Source organism: Suricata suricatta, chromosome 11, assembly GCF_006229205.1.
Source record: "Suricata suricatta isolate VVHF042 chromosome 11, meerkat_22Aug2017_6uvM2_HiC, whole genome shotgun sequence".
Lineage (NCBI taxonomy): Eukaryota > Metazoa > Chordata > Mammalia > Carnivora > Herpestidae > Suricata > Suricata suricatta.
Genome location: NC_043710.1, coordinates 22,401,713 through 22,418,242, shown reverse-complemented (window position 1 = coordinate 22,418,242; position 16,530 = coordinate 22,401,713).

The window sequence follows — 16,530 nt, the reverse complement described above, 5'->3', positions numbered from 1 at the left end:
GGACCGAGAGAATGAGAGACAGAATCCCAAGCAGCCTCCCTGCTGTCAATACACTGAGTTCGATGTGGGGCTTGAACTCAGGAATCTTGAGATCATGACCTGAGCTGAGATCAAGAGCCCGATGCTTAACCAACTGAACCACCAGACACCTCATATATTTTTTTAAATGTTCAGTAGAATTCACCAATGAAACCACTGTAATGGTCCATATGGTCTTGGGTTTTTTTATGCTGGGAGATTTTTGATTCCTAATTCAACTTTGATGATTGTTACTGACCTAAGATTTCTTATTTCTTGGATTCAAGATTAATGATTCAATGATGATAACTTGTGTGTTTTTTAGGAATTATCTGGTTTCCCTCCCTAAATTATCTGATTTGTTAATATATAATAGTTTATAGTAATCTGTTATCGCACTGTGTATTTCTATTTCTGTGGTTAGCTGTTGTATTGTTTTCTCTTCCATTTCTCATTTTGGTTTTGAGTCTTCTCTCTTTTCTTAATTAATATATATAAATTGCCAATTTTGTGAGGTTTTCTTTTTTTTGAAAATCTTGTCATTACTTTCAATGTTATGTTGTTTATTCTGCTTTCTATTTTATTTATTGCTGATTTTTCTTTGCTATGTCCATCATCTACTAAATTTCATCTAAGTTTCTTTTTTTTTCCAGTTCTTTATTTTTCTAGTTTTTAGGGTTGTTTATTTGAACTTGTTTTCTTAATACAAGCACTGAAAACATAAATTTCACTCTAACATCTGCTTTTGCTATATCCCATAGGTTTTGGAATATTGTGTTTTCTTTCTTTCTTTTAAAATTTTTTTTATGTTTTTTTTATTATTTTTGAGAGACAGAGAGAGACAACGTGAGTAGGGGAGGGTCAGAGAGGGAGATACAGACTCTGAAGCAGGCTCCAGAGCTAGCTGTCAGCACAGGGCCTGACACAGGGCTTGAACCCACAAACCGTGAGATCATGACCTGAGCCAAAGTTGGATGCTCAACCAACTGAGCCACTCAGGCGCCCCTCTATTTTTTTTTTTTTTTGAGATGTATATTGATTTGCAATTTGGTTTCTTATCTGGCCTATTGCTTATTCAGTGCTGCATTGTTTGATATGTACATACTAAATATTTAATAATTACATTGTAGATTTTTCAGCTTTGCTTTATTGTTGATCCTTGGTTTTTTACCATTATGGCTTGAAAATATACTTGTTATGACTTTAGTTTTCTTAAATTCATAATATTTGTTATGTCTTTTTTTATGTTATGTAACCTGGGGATTCTTCTATGTGTACTTGGAAAAAATGTGTATTGTATTTTTTTTGGATGAAATATTTTATGTATATCTTTTAGAATCGAGTATTCTGAAGTATGCTGTAAATAAAAAATGTTCTTGTTGAAGAAAGAAAACTACAAAGTGAATATGATAAAACATTAACATTTCACAATATCAAGTGGTGGGTGTCATACTATGTATTTTCTATATGTTCAGAATCCTTTATAATAAAAATAAGTAAAGGAAAAATATTAAAAAAAAAGAATGAGGAAAATTATAAGAAAACATTTGAGACCCATGAATGTCACAAAAGCAATAACCATTAATCAAAAAGAGAATAAAGTGATATATGATAAATTTTACCAAAAATGAAACATATATTAAAACAAAACAGTCATATAGTTTATTTCTTATAAATTATCAATGATGAAAATAAAAATATTCACTTTTGGTATGTTTTGCATCACAGTTCAAAGGTAAATTAGTATAACTACTTGGGAAAACAATTTAGCATTATCCAACTTAGAGATTTGATCTATTAACTTCATTACATAAACACTATTCTAATAGAATAGTCTGGATCTAGAAAACATATCTATATCAAATTGTGTTCGGGAAGTAATTTAAAAAAATTTTTTAATGTTTTTTTTTTTTTTTATTTTTGAGAGTCAGAGACAGCATGAGCAGGAGAGGGTCAGAGAGAGAGGGAGACACAGAATCTGAAGCAGGCTTCAGGCTCTGAGCGGTCAGCACAGAGCCTGATGTGGGGCTCAAACCCATGAACCGTGAGATCATGACCTGAGTTGAACCGGATGCTCAACCAACTGAGCCACCCAGGCGCCCTGGTAATTTATAGTTAATAAAGAATGGAAACTTCATATGTACCCAACTAGAGGATAAGTGAGTTAAGTTCTCATACAGAAGCATAATCCATCCAAATCTATACAAGATCCATATTTTTTAAAGAGTAAGATGTGCTTTAGTGTTTTAAAATATAAGAGAGGACTTAGAATTTCATATAGAGTATAATGAAATGAAAAAAACCTAGGGGTACCTGGACGGTTCAAGTTATTGAGTGTTAACTGTATTTCAGCTCAGGCTGTAATCCCAGGGTCATCGGATAGAGCCCCATGTTGGGCTCCAAGCTGAGCATGGAGCCTGTTGAAGATTCTCTCTCTCCCTTTGTCTCTCTTCCTGACTCATGCACTCTTGCTTGCTCTCTCTCTCAGAAAGACAAAAACAAGCAAAATAAAACAAAAACTCCCAAAATATTAACAGTGGTTATCTGTGGAATGTGGAACCATGGTATTTTTCTTCTGTTTTCCTCTTTTCTGTGCTTTCCAGATAGTATATGGGTATGATTAAATTAAAAAGTTTTTTTAAATTCTGAAAATTCTTAATTTTTTACCTAACATTTCTAGTCCTCATTTATTCTTATACTTAGTCTCAGGGCTACTTTTCATTCTGTGATCATGGTAGGCCATTTTATATTAAGAGGTCTGCCTTATAGGACAGAGAGCACATCAAGAATATCTTGTTATCTAAAGGTTTGACTTTCAAAGTTTATGATTTTGGCAAATAATTCTAATGTATGCCATAAGGATTGGGTTCATACAATATGCTACTCCTGTTAAAATTTTTTTTCATAATGATTGTTTATCTTTTTTATTATTATTACAGTCTAGGTTAAGAAACATTGGCATCCATTTCCTGAATCCCTGCCCACAGAAATGATTTCACATTTGCTTGTGACCAATGTTCTTGTCATTTAGATTTAGATAACTTTCTTTAAAAAAAAAAGAGCATTATAGAACTTAATTAGGAAACTACTTAATATAACACACGAATTAATACACCTAACTGTACTTACCTTATTCAGGGCAGACTTGTCTTTGTTCCTCTCTCCCTTTTTTTTTTTTTCCCCCTGTCCATGATATTCACTCTAGATATCACCACTGTAAAAAAAAAAAAAAATGAAAAAGAAGTACACAGTATATACCTAATAGTTATAATATTTTCTACTTCTACTTCTGGTAAGGGACAGAAGCAGAAAACTGTCCACCTTTAGTCCAGAAGGCTGACCGAGAGCCTGCATAGTTTCAATAACGATCAAATATGCACTGGTTGGTATGTTCTTAAAGGTCTCATGACTGCCTATACGTCTCGCCTATGTCTAGTATCATACTAAATGATAATCCAGACAAATTTTGTGAAAGTACGTTTATGAGTAGAAATTCAAAGAAACATTTATTATCTAATACTCCCTGCCTGTCCCTGCCCCTTGCGCACTAAGCTATAACCACCGGCTTCATACAGCAAAATACAACTTTTCCTGCCCGCAGGTCCTGTCCCTGTGCTACCTAAATAAACTTACTAAGCTACACCATAAAATATTTCAAATTCTTCCTTGACTGTTGCGCTCAGCAATCCTGCAACACTTCTATGGGTTGAAATTAACTGAATATTTGGAGCTACAATTCAAAAATAGCCATGACATCTCAAGACCACTGAAAGTTCCCAACAAATTAATTATGAAAACAAAAAAGGGAGAAAAGTTGTTTCCCAAAGTTCAGGGGTATAATGGGTGGTGGGATATGATATTTTAAAAAACCACAGAAATGAAATTTAAGTCAGTGAAAGACTGGAAGAAATGAATGAAATGTTTTATAGAAGATACCTGTAAAGTTTATTTGGAAAAGGGGAACTGGATGCATAGATGATGAATGGTCATTGAAGTAAAATATTTTTATTTAAATTAAATTGGAAGTTAGCTTTTTCCAACTCCTTAAAAATAAATAAGATCAACTCAACCTTGGAAAACAAACTTTAAAATTCTGCAAATTACTCTTGTTTCATATGTTTTTAATACCAAAAGGTCATATTTTTACAAATCAAAGAATAATTATGAACACCTCTAGGAATACTATGGGGTATAAATTTCAAAGTTGACTCCTCACCTTCTCTCTGCCACAAATAAAATAACCAAATTGTGGTATAGATTGCCCACTTATATGCCCGTAGAAATAACTTTCTAGATATACGTGGTGTATTAAGCAATAATTTTACAGACCAGGGAAGAGATATAAAATGGAACTGAATTGAAGGTATGATAAATGACAGTTTGACACACAATTGAAATAGCTAGTTTATATTTGAGAAGAAGAGTAGAACTTAAATATGTAGAAAAAAGAACACTCAAAGCAGACGTACCACCTTCCTTGCTTAGGGCCCAGGGGAATTTATTGACATATTTTAAGAGGCTAAATAAATAAGAGTATATCAAAAATGGAGGAAATCAGCCCTAGAAGTGGCCTTTAAAAAAGCTTACAGTTTTAGAACTCAAACATTTTAACTCTTCTAAGCCCAGAGAGAGATATAAATGGCAATACAAATAATGGCATAAGAAACAAGGCTGTTGTGCTATGTAGCTATTATATTTTAATCTATCTAGGGGATATAAAAACTAACAAAGAAATATCTTACTTTGCTAGAAACTTTATGAGTATTTATAATAGCTCTGCTTAAAATAGTGATTGAGATTTTTTTAAAGTAATAATTCAAAATATTTAATTTTATGTTTTTTAGAAGGACAGTTATATGTGCATAATAAGTGAGAGTGATTTGGGGTAAACTGTCTACTTCAGATTATTTACTTGTGTTTCTTAGGACTTCTTCTATCTGTCCACTAGTGAAACATTATATATTGAGCCCTCCAGACAACTCAGTTAATGAAATTGATGGTGGTGTATTGTATCATATAGCAATGTTGACAGTAACTATAGCAGTATGGTTTTCAGTTACATGGCAAAATAAAACATACTGTAATTCTTCAATAAGCAACCTAAAGGAAAATTATAGTCATGCATTGAGAAAATGCCACGGAGAAGAACATCTGAAGGCTGCTTAGGAAAATTCCTTCGCCTTAATACAAATTTCACTTAATGGCAAGTTTTTTTTAATTACATTAGAGAACATTTATTATTATGCTAATATTTGTCAGATGGAGTACTAAGACAAAAGGCCAACTCAGAGCTAGAGGTAAATTAGAAAGAGAGGGCTAAAACTAAAACAAAACAAAAAATTAAATAATTTAAAAATTAAAAAAAATAAAAACAAAGTCTGTAGGGAATGTGAGAAAACTGTGACTCCTGTAGCCATAAGCAGAAAAGTAAAGAGGTCAACTCCAAAGAAAGACACAGTGATGAAGATCTACCAAATGACTGTTATGATCATTGTTTAGGCATTTTTATCTTCTCAAGCACGCTATAAAAAATGTCAGGATTTCAAATCATGATAAGGTCTAAGAAACTTTCAGAACTGTTACCTGGAACTTTGGCTAAAGGAGTAGAGTCAGAGAAATCCAGAAAGCAGTTTCATAAATAGAGTTAAAACGAGCAAAAAAAAAAGTACATAAATTAATAAGATTCTCTTTTCTTTGGGGGAGTTTCATTAAATAAGAATCCGGGTTTTCAGAGGAAAGAAGATGTGTGATTGGTGGCTGGTCTCAAAAGATTAAAAATAAAATACCAAACATTGAGAAAGAAAGTGTGCTACAGTCAAAGCCATGTAAATGCAAAGAATAAACAAACAAACAAACAAAAAGAACTAAGCCATCAAAAGCTACACACACCTACACACATATACACATATATAAACACACACAAGATAAAGAATGATAGCATCAAAGTAAGGAGAATGTTTCAAATGCCAGTCCTGATTAAATTGGTCTATATTAATTAATTTTTTTAAATGTTTATTTATTTTTGAGACAGAGAGAGAGAGAGAGAGAGAGAGAGAGAGAGAGAGCGCGAAGGAGAGCGAGCATGAGCAGGGGAAGAGCAGAGAGAGGTGACAGAATCCAAAGCAGGTTCCAGGCTCAGAGCTGTCAGGACAGAGCCAGACGTGGGGTTCAAACCCACAGACCGTGAGATCATGACCTGAGCCGAAGTCGGACACTTAGCCAACTGAGCCACCCAGGCGCCCCTTAATTAATTTTATAAATGAGCTTTGTAATAGCATACCTGTCCTGAATTTCAAATATTATCTGTAGGGCTGAGGGAGGATTATATGCCAACTCTGCAACATTCCAGGATACTAAAAAGGTTGCAGAACACAAGGTTAATTTACAGAAGGCAATCACTTTACTGTATACCAACAATGAACAAATGGAATTTAAAATTAAAAACACAATACCATTTACATCAGCATCCAAATAACATGAAAAATATAGATATAAATCTCACAAAATATGTACAAGATCCATATGAGGAATACTACAAAACTGATGAATATTATCAAAGAAGAATAAATAAATGATGAGTTTCATGGATAGGAATACTCTATATTATCAAGATTCTTCTCAACTTGTTCTATTGTTTCAGTGCAATCTCAACCAAATTAGCAACTTATTTGGTGGATATAGACAAACCCATTCCAAAATGGATGTGGAGAGTCAAAAGACCTAGAATAGGTTGTGGTAGAGCCCCTCCCTAAGGAATGTGGTGGAAGCCTTCTCAAATCAGAGGAGGGCAACTTGCAATGTGACCCAATCAACTCCTATACACAAACGCAAAACTCCAACATGACTGTAACTTGGTCTGTGTCCAATCAGACTTTATATGTGTCACTATATATGGGAGAGAAAGAAGTAGAAATTGCACAAAATCTGTACAAGTTGAAGAAATCAAAGAGTTCATTTGAAAATTGTACTGCTTTCTTCACAAGGATGGGGTGACCCACGTGCTGCCACAAGAGAAATAATAAGCAAACAGAAGCAGACCAAGGAACACGTCTCCAAGCCTGCTAGCTTTACGGCATTAAACGAAGTTTCAAATTAATCCTTTTAGAGTCAGAGATTTCTGGGTACTATGGTTTCATTGCTTAACACGTGTAATTACTTAAAATAAATTACAACTATAAAATGAGACGAGCAGAGAGGTTTTATATGCCTAAAAGTGCAGTTCATTCCTAAATAAAAGGATCTGTCATATCACTTAAGGTGGAGAAAAGACTCATTCATTGCTTTCCCTTCTGTTGGAAAATAAATTGTCACCCTTGTGAACTAGTTACTGATTCTATGTGTAAAACAAGAGTGGGGACTTATTATTTAATTTTTTTCAAGCCATAGATCCATAATCTTTTATTTCCCCTCAAACTATAGATCCGAGTCTATTCATAAGTGTAGTAGTCTAAAAGCAAATGAAGCATTTCAATTTACCTCAGCAACACTTACTGTTTCCCTAATGCTATGTCCATACCATATTTTTCCTCTACAGGGGTTAGGCAGCTTTCACAAACTCAAGCCTAGATTCACTCTTGTGATAATGCTGGGTTGTTTTGAGGTAATGCACCTTAACAGATCAGTATAAAGCTCTGTTTCCAAGGCTCAATGACAAAGGAACCACTATCTTACATATTTTACTCCCGTTTGGGAGCAACATCTGGAGTGTCAAATTTTGTTTGACTCATGGAAAAGACAAAGGCAAGAATCTCAATTTTACAAGAATCCCAAATTTCCTGTTTTTGAGAATTAAAAAATATATTTTTTATTATTATGGACTTCTAAAGAATTTTTTTTACATTTATTTCGTTTTGGGAGACAGAGGGAGATAGAGAATGAACAGGGGAGGGGCAAAGAGAGAAAGAGACACAGAATCTGAAGCAGGCTCCAGGCTCTGAGCTATTGGGGCTCAGAGATGTTGTATATGTGTGTGAGTGAGTGAGTGTGTGTGTGCATATTAAAATACTTCTAGGAGGGGCGCCTGGGTGGCTCAGTCGGTTAAGCCTCCGGCTTCAGCTCAGGTCAGATCTCACGTTCATGGGTTCGAGCCCCGCGTCAGGCTCTGTGCTAACAGCTAGCTCAGAGCCTGGAGCCTGCTTCCAGTTCTGTGTCTCCTTCTCTCTCTGCCCCTCCCCCTCTCATGCTCTGTCTCTCTCTGTATTAAAAATAAATAAAACATTAAAAAAAATTTAAAATACTTCTAGGAAATGCTACATCTTTCTATTGCTGTGTGTGTATATAGGGATTTGGGGGGATTTTTATTTTTTCATTGTATTTTTGTTTTATTATTTCCTCAAGTTTTAAAAAGCTGCTGATTTATAAAATATAATAATAACAAACATTTTTACTTTCAAGCATTTCCTTCACATTCACAATCCAAATTTACTGGCTAAAAGAACTAATATGGGATCCAGATAAAGTCATGTGATCTTTTTATTTGTGATAGTTTAAATCATATGGAAAAAGTTATAAAAATATACGAACATATTTATTTTTAACATAGAATTTCACCTTTAAGGTAGCTTAACCCATAGAGTGTTGAAACATCCATTGTTTTAGATTATAATGGAAAACATAAAATAAAATCTTACTGAATCTTACATGCCATAAGAAAAAGGAACTAAAAACAAGAACAGGAAATGAGAATTGACAAATACAGTCTCTGTCATTAAAGAATTAACAGATAGCTGTGAAATTAGGTGATTAACTAGTGTTACTTAACCTTCTAATTTCTGTATAAGTCTAATTACATGAAACAGAAGTTGGTGTTTTGATTTTTTACTTTGCTTTTCTGTTTTGAGTGTCATTGCAACTACTGTATTGTAAAGGATGGAAAATAATTGCATATGTTAAAAAAATATGAAACTTTATAAAGTAAAAAATAAATAAATAAATAAATAATTTAAAAAATAAAAAAAAAGAATTAACAGAAATTGCTACATTTTTATTTATTTTGTCTTTTTAGATTTAATTTTTTTTAGTATTTTTTATTTTTGAGAGAGGGAGACACAGCGTGAGCAGGGGAGGGTCAGAGAGAGAGGGAGACACAGACTCTGAAGATAGGCTCCAGGCTCTGAGCTAGCTGTCAGCACAGAGTCTGACACGGGGCTCAAACCCACAAACCGTGAGATCATGACCTGAGCCTGAGCCGAAACCAGACGCTCAACCGACCGAGCCACCCAGCCACCCCTATTTATTGTGTCTTAACTTCAAAATCTATTTTGGACTATTTGACTGTAGTCAAATAAAAATGTCTCCATTTGTGGAACTATGCTCACACCAGAGTTTTTTTCAATGACCTTCACCAGAAAAATACTCCAAGTGGTACCTGAAACAGCATGCAGGTGAAAAATATCTAATTTCATTGCTTCAGTAACTCAAAAAATGGAGAATGGAATTTCACCAAATTTTCAGTGAAAATCCTCATTTAGGAATGAGGAGAAAAATGATGATGAATTTCAAGCCAATGCGTTTTTGAAGCCTGTAAGTGGCTGCAAATAGCACTTACCAAGAAATGCCCCCTCAGCTCCTGTGGTAGAGTGATGGCGTGACACTGTAAGGGGCGCAATCAATTTTTATTAAACAAAAATGAAAAAAAAATCTGTAAGTTCTTTTGTCAATCAAACTATTACCAGGGTCAGCCCCAAGAATGCAGGTGGTTTTCTCCAGTTTTGTTTAATAATATAGATTTCACTAAGCTTTGTTCATAAGAAAACATTAAAAAAAATACCCACTTTTAATACATAGAACCATCGCAACCCTTTAATATTAACACACTGGTATATGACTAACAATTTGCCAAGACTTTAATCTCTTTTTATAGTTATACGTATTTTTTTGTTACCACTCTGAAATAGCAGCATAGATAATATGACCCTTTGGACGTTTGAACCTTAAACATAATATATTTATGTGTTGACTTTCTGTTTTTAGCCCTAGATAAGTATCAAAAATATTTTTACTTATCTAGCATCAACATTGTCATCATCGGTATCATCATCATCATCACTATTGAAATACTTAAATCATGTTCTACATATTTGCAAAGTTCTTCAAAAATTGTTTCTATCTGGCATCAAAGAACACTAACATCAAGTTCCCAGGACTCTGTTTGTGAATGTCAAAGAGAAACCAGTGAAAACAGCTTGTTAATTAAATTTACATCTGGCAAACAGCAGACTTATTTCCAGTGTCAAAGGAAAAAAATGCATCAGGTGGAATGAAACAGGACAGGAAGATTTCATTCAAGACCACCTTGACTAGTGAACCAATAGTTCAAGACTATTGCATTAGGGATGAGGGACTGCACTCAACCTCTCTGAAATAAACGAGAGGAGGATTTTTAAATGCTGAGGTAAGCTAATAGAAAAATACTGGAGGACTTGAGGGGGTAAGGTTGTCAATGTGATTATTCCATTTGTGTTTTCTAACTGGTGCTGTGAAAGTTAGGCTCCTACTTTCCCCACAGAGACTAGGATATAGGGTCCTATCTTTACTGATGATTGCATTTCAAAGGGATGGCCCCCAGGTCCTTGGGAAAGACATTGCTAGGTCGCAAATGATTTCTATTTTTTTAAGAGGTAGGGAAATAATTTAAAATAGCAAGTTTCTAAAGTAAATCCTCTATGGAGAGGAAGGTCAGGGCCTCTAATCAGAAAGAAACGTTTCTAAAGCTGAGGAGAACATTAAGGCCACCTTCATAACAAGATAAAAATTGTATTTGCTTGTTAATAAGAATGGCCATGTTTTCTTCCAAATATAGGTAAAATGCTTGATAATATTAACTCTATTTTACCAAAGCATTTTTCTGAGTATATGTATGTATGTTAATTAGGTTAATTAAATACCCCAAACCATTGACTTGTTACATGTCATATAAAATTGAGTATCTGCTGATAAGACTAAGACAAATAAGCTAGATATGTCTCTGTTCTTCTTCATTTTTTTAATAGATGGATTCTGGTTAATCATTCCAGTTAATCAAGGTACAGAATAAGATCAAAATAAAACATGATCAAACTTGTGACCAATATATTGCATTTTCTAATCGGATTGTGTTGCATGCAATGTGAGCCAAATCTTTACGGGATTAATTTTTTTTTACATCAACAAGGGAAATAAATATATGGATGAAGTTTATGTCATAGATTGCTCACAATTATGTCATAAAGAAAATGTTTCCCAAATGGTGTTTACTCTGTGGGCGGGGGGGGGGGTGAGTAGAAGCCATTAATTTTTATGGTTTCTGAAAAAAAACTTTGGGTCTTAGAACGAGATGGACTCACATTTGATTAGCAACTCTGTCACTTACTAGCTATGATATATTGACCAGTTCATCTCATCTCTCTGAGGTCCATTCTTTTTATCAAGTGAAATGGTATTTATGATTATAGCATATTTTATATCTAAAGATGGCTACACTTTCTCTTATCCTGTATGCTTTTTTTTAATGTAACATACACAGTCACATTAAGAAACAGAATCCCTCTGTACCCTCTTGAAAATGAATTGGTCTTGTAACTGCTACTACAAATAGCCAGCTCTGGGTAGGAACTTTGTTTAGCCTGGTAAGCTTCTTCTTGCCGCTTGGAAGCCAGCCACTGTTTAAGAAGTATGACTACCTGTAGTATGAGCCCTGACAGTTTTCCTTTTCTTTGTACCATTAAGTGACTGACGTAAGTTCTGATTACAGATGCAGCCCCTTGAAAAAGGTATTTACTTCAAGTGCAATCTCTAATAAGCTATTGGCAGCCACAGACAACGTATAACCAGCCTCAAGACTAGATGAAGAGCCAGGCCATGCCTCTCCCCCAGGATCCTTTGTTTTAGAGATCCTGATTTATTTCCATAACTGTACATTTGGTTACTTGTCTTTCTCTTTTCCTCCACTTTAAATTCCCATTCTGATGTTACAATTCACCAATAAAGAGCGAGATTACAAAACCCTAGGACCCCACCCTCAATCCCAATAAAAGCAGAATGTGAGGCCCATGTTCTCTCTCTCTCTGTCTCTTTGTTTCTGTCTCTGTCTTTGTCTCTCTCTCTTTCCCCCATGACCTCACTATGTGGCCTGGGTGTGCTGTGTAATTTCTAGGACTTGTAATAAGCTTTTGCCCCTCAAAGTTCCCTGATGGTTATTGCTGACAGTGGGTTACAATCATAACAGGAACAACAAGGCCCAGCCACAACATTGGTTATAGATAGACTGAGACCCAAACAAAACAGTACCCTGGGATCACTTCGCTCTGAGGAACCCAGGCAACTTACACAAGATGTGATCTTGCATGGAGAGAAAGAGCGGCCAAGGAAAATCAATGTGTCAGCTGTGAGAATGAAGGGACCATTCAACTAAGACCAGTAGAGCCTTCAGATAATCTCAGCCACAGTTGTTTTCTCATTGAAGCTGCATGAAAAATCCAGAGAGAACTATCCAGCTGAGTCCAGTCAAACCAAAGAATTGTAAAACCTAATACTAAATTTTTGTTTTCAGCCACCAAGTTTTGGGTAATTTGTTATGCAACACCATATAATTGCCACTATGTCTAATTAAAAATAATGTATGCAAATTATTTGTATATAGGATATTATTAGTCCTAGGTACATTTTATAATTTTGAGAGGCCATCTTTATAAATTGAAAATAACATGAGTATTTTTTCTCAAAATTTTAATTTTCTTGTCAACTATAATGTTTCATCTTTCTCTAATGGCTTTTCAGTATCCTTTATAAGATTAAAATTAATCAAAATATGCATTTAGTGGTATTCCAAACAATGAGCAAAACCAAAAAATGAAACTAAGTTACATAAAGCATCCATTAGTTTGCTAGGGCTGCCATAACAGAGTGCATAACAGTGCATACCCAGTGATTTAAAAACAAATGTATAGGGGCGCCTGGGTGGCTAAGTTGGTTAAGCTTCCGACTTTAGCTCAGGTCATGATCTCATGGTTCATGGGTTCAAGCCCCACATCAGGCTCTGTACTGACAGCCTGGAGCATGGAGGCTGCTTCAGATTCTATGTCTCCCTCTCTCTTGTCCCAGCCTCTCTCATGCTCTGTCTCTGTGTCTCAAAAATAAATAAACATTTAAAAAATTTTTAAGTAATAAGTGAACAGAAATGGATAGAGGAGCTAAGATGGCTGTGGAATAGGAGAACCCTGAGCTCTTCTGGTCCCTCGAACACAACTAGATAACTATCAAATCATTATAAACACCCCAGAAATCAACCTGATAGCTGACATAACAAACACAACTAAAGGGACAGAAGAAGCCACATCAAAAAAGGTAGGAAGTATGGAGACCTGGTTTAAAGGATAAAGGGATCATGGGTGCTGCAGAGGGGAGGAGGCCTTGGTTGCTTATGGAGAAAGGTGAGAGAGAGAGGAGCTCACAGCGGAATGCACAAGGAGAATGTTTTCCCAAAGTCATTGGCTGGGAAAATAAGGGGCTGAACTCAGTGACTCCATCAAATGTAACATTATTCGTATTATAAGAGTCACTGAAAAAGAGACAGAGAAAGGGGACAGAAATATACTTCAAGAAATAATAGCTGAAAACTTCTCTAATCTGAGGAAGGAAACAGACATCTAGATCCAAGAAGCACAGAGAACTCCCATCAGAATCAACAAAAGAAGGCCAACACCAATACATATTGTAATTGAATGTGCAAAATATAGTGATAAAGAAAAATCTTAAAAGACACTCAATCAATAGATATAGGGTTCATAATGGATAAGAAAAAAAAAGCCTGATCTATGTGCTGCCTTTAGAAGACTCATTTTAGACCTAGATACCTGAAGATTGAAAGTGAGGGAGTGAAGAAACACTTATCATGCAAATGGACATCAAAAGATAGCCAAAATAGTAATACTTATGTTGGAGATCCTAGCCTTTAAAAAGAAGACTAATAAGAAATGAAGGGCACTATATCACAATGACGGGGAAAACCCAACAAAAAGAACTAACTATTGTAAATATTTGTGCATCCAATGTGGAAGCACCCAGATATATAAAAGGATAAATAACAAGCATAAAAGAATTCATTGATAATAATATAATTATAGTAGAGGACTTTAACACCTCACTCATATTAATGGATAGATCATCTAAACAGAAAACTGAAAAGGAAACTGGCTTTGAAACATATACTGGACCAGATGGACTGAACTAATATATTCAGAATATATATGATATATACAGATATATGTGGAATACACATTCTTTTCAAGTGCACATGGGACATTCTCCAGAATAGATCACATAATAAGTCACAAATCAGGCCCCAACAAGTACAGAAAGATGACATCATATCATTCATATTTTCTAACCACAATGCTATGAGACTTGAAGTCAACCACAAGAAAAAAATTAGAAAAACCACAAATACATGGATGTTAAAAACCGTCCTATTAAACAATGAATGTGGGGCACCTGGGTGGCTCAGTTGGTTAAGTATCTGACTACTGATTTTGGCTCAGGTAATGAACTCATGAGCATGAGATCAAGCTCCATGCAGGGCTTTGTACTGGGTATGGAGCCTGTTTAATATGCTCTCTCTCCCTTTCCTTCTCCCTCTTCTTCTGCCCAACCTCCCCTACACACACACACACACACACACACACACACACACACACACACTCATGCACAGACTTTCTCTCTCAAAAATAAATAACTAAAATAAAATAAAGAATTAATGGGTTAAACAGGAAACAATGAAGAAATTTTTTAAAATACATGGAAATAAATGAAAATGAAAAAATAATGTTCCAATATCTTTGCGGTGTAGTAAAAGCAGTTCTAAGAGGGAGGTAGATGGCAATACAGGCCTGCCTCTAAAAGCAAGAAAAATCTCAATTAAACAACCTAAACTTGCACTTAAAGGAGATAGAAAAAGAACAATAAATAAAGCCCAACACCACAGAAGAATAGAAATAATAAAGACTAGAGCAGAAATAAATGATATAGAAAAAATAATCCACAAAGAACAGATCAATGAAACCAGGAGCTTGTCCTTTGAAAACATTTAAAAATTTGATAAACTCTTAGCCAGACTTATCAAAAAGAACAGTGAAAGTACCCAAATAAATAAAATCACAATTGAGAGAGGAGCAATAACAACCACAGAAATACAAACAATTATAGGAGAATATTATGAAAAACTCTATAACATATTGGACAACCTGGAAGAAATGGCTAAATTCCAAGAAACATATAAGCTACCAAACTGAAACAGGAAGAAATAGAATACTTGAATGGACTGATAACTTGCAAAAAAGTTGAATACATAATCAAAAACCTCCCAACAAATGAAAGTCCAGGGCCAGGTGGTTTCATAGGCGAATTCTACCAAACATTTAAAGAATATTAATACCTATTCTTCTCAAACTGTTCCAAAAATTAGAAAGGGAAGGAGAACTTCCAAATTCATTCTATAATACCAGCATTACTCTGATAGCAAAACCAAATAAAGACTCCATTAAAAAACAAAAACAAAAACAAAAAATGAAAAACAAAAACAAAAAACAAAACCTACAGGCCAAGATCATTGGTGAACATGGATATAAATATTCTTAATAAAATAAAAATACATTAAAAGAATTATTCACCACAATCAAGTGGTTTGCATGGGTGGTTCAGTATTCATAAGTAATCAAAGTGATATACCACATTAATAAAAGAAAGGATAAAAACGCTATGGTTCTATGCAAAAAAAAAAAAAAAGCATTTGACAAAGTTCAACATTCATTCATATTGGAGACCTTCAATAAAACGTTCAATAGAACATATTTCATCATAATAAATACCATACATGATAAACTCATAGCTACTATCATCCTCAATAGGGAAAATCTGAGAACTTTCTCTCTGATCAGGAAAGAAAACAGGACTGTCCACTCTTATCACTATTATTTAACAGAGTATTAGAAGTCCTAGCCATAGCAATCAGACAACACAAAGAAATAAGAGGTATGTATATCAGCAAGGAAGAAGTCAAACTTTTATTATCTGAAGATGACATGATACTTTTTGTAGAAAACCCAAAAGACTCCACCAAAAAATTGCTGGATCTGATACACAAATTCAGTGAAATCACTGGATACAAAAATCAATATATGGTAATCCGTTGCATTTCTATACACCAATAAATGAAGCAGCAGAAAGAGAAATTAAGGAATTAATTCCATTTACAATTGTACCAAAAATAATGATATCTAAGAATAAACCTAACCAAAAAGGTGAAAGACCTGTACTCCGAAAACTATACAACACTGATGAAAGAAATTGAAGACTCAGAGAAATGGAAAGACATTCTATGTTCATGGATTGGAAGAAAAATATTGTTAAAATATCTATCTTACCCAAAATAATCTACACATTTAATGCATCTATCAAAGTACCACCAGCATTTTTCACAGAGCTAAAACAAACAATACTAAAATTTGTATGGAACCAAAATGACCCCCAAATAGCCAA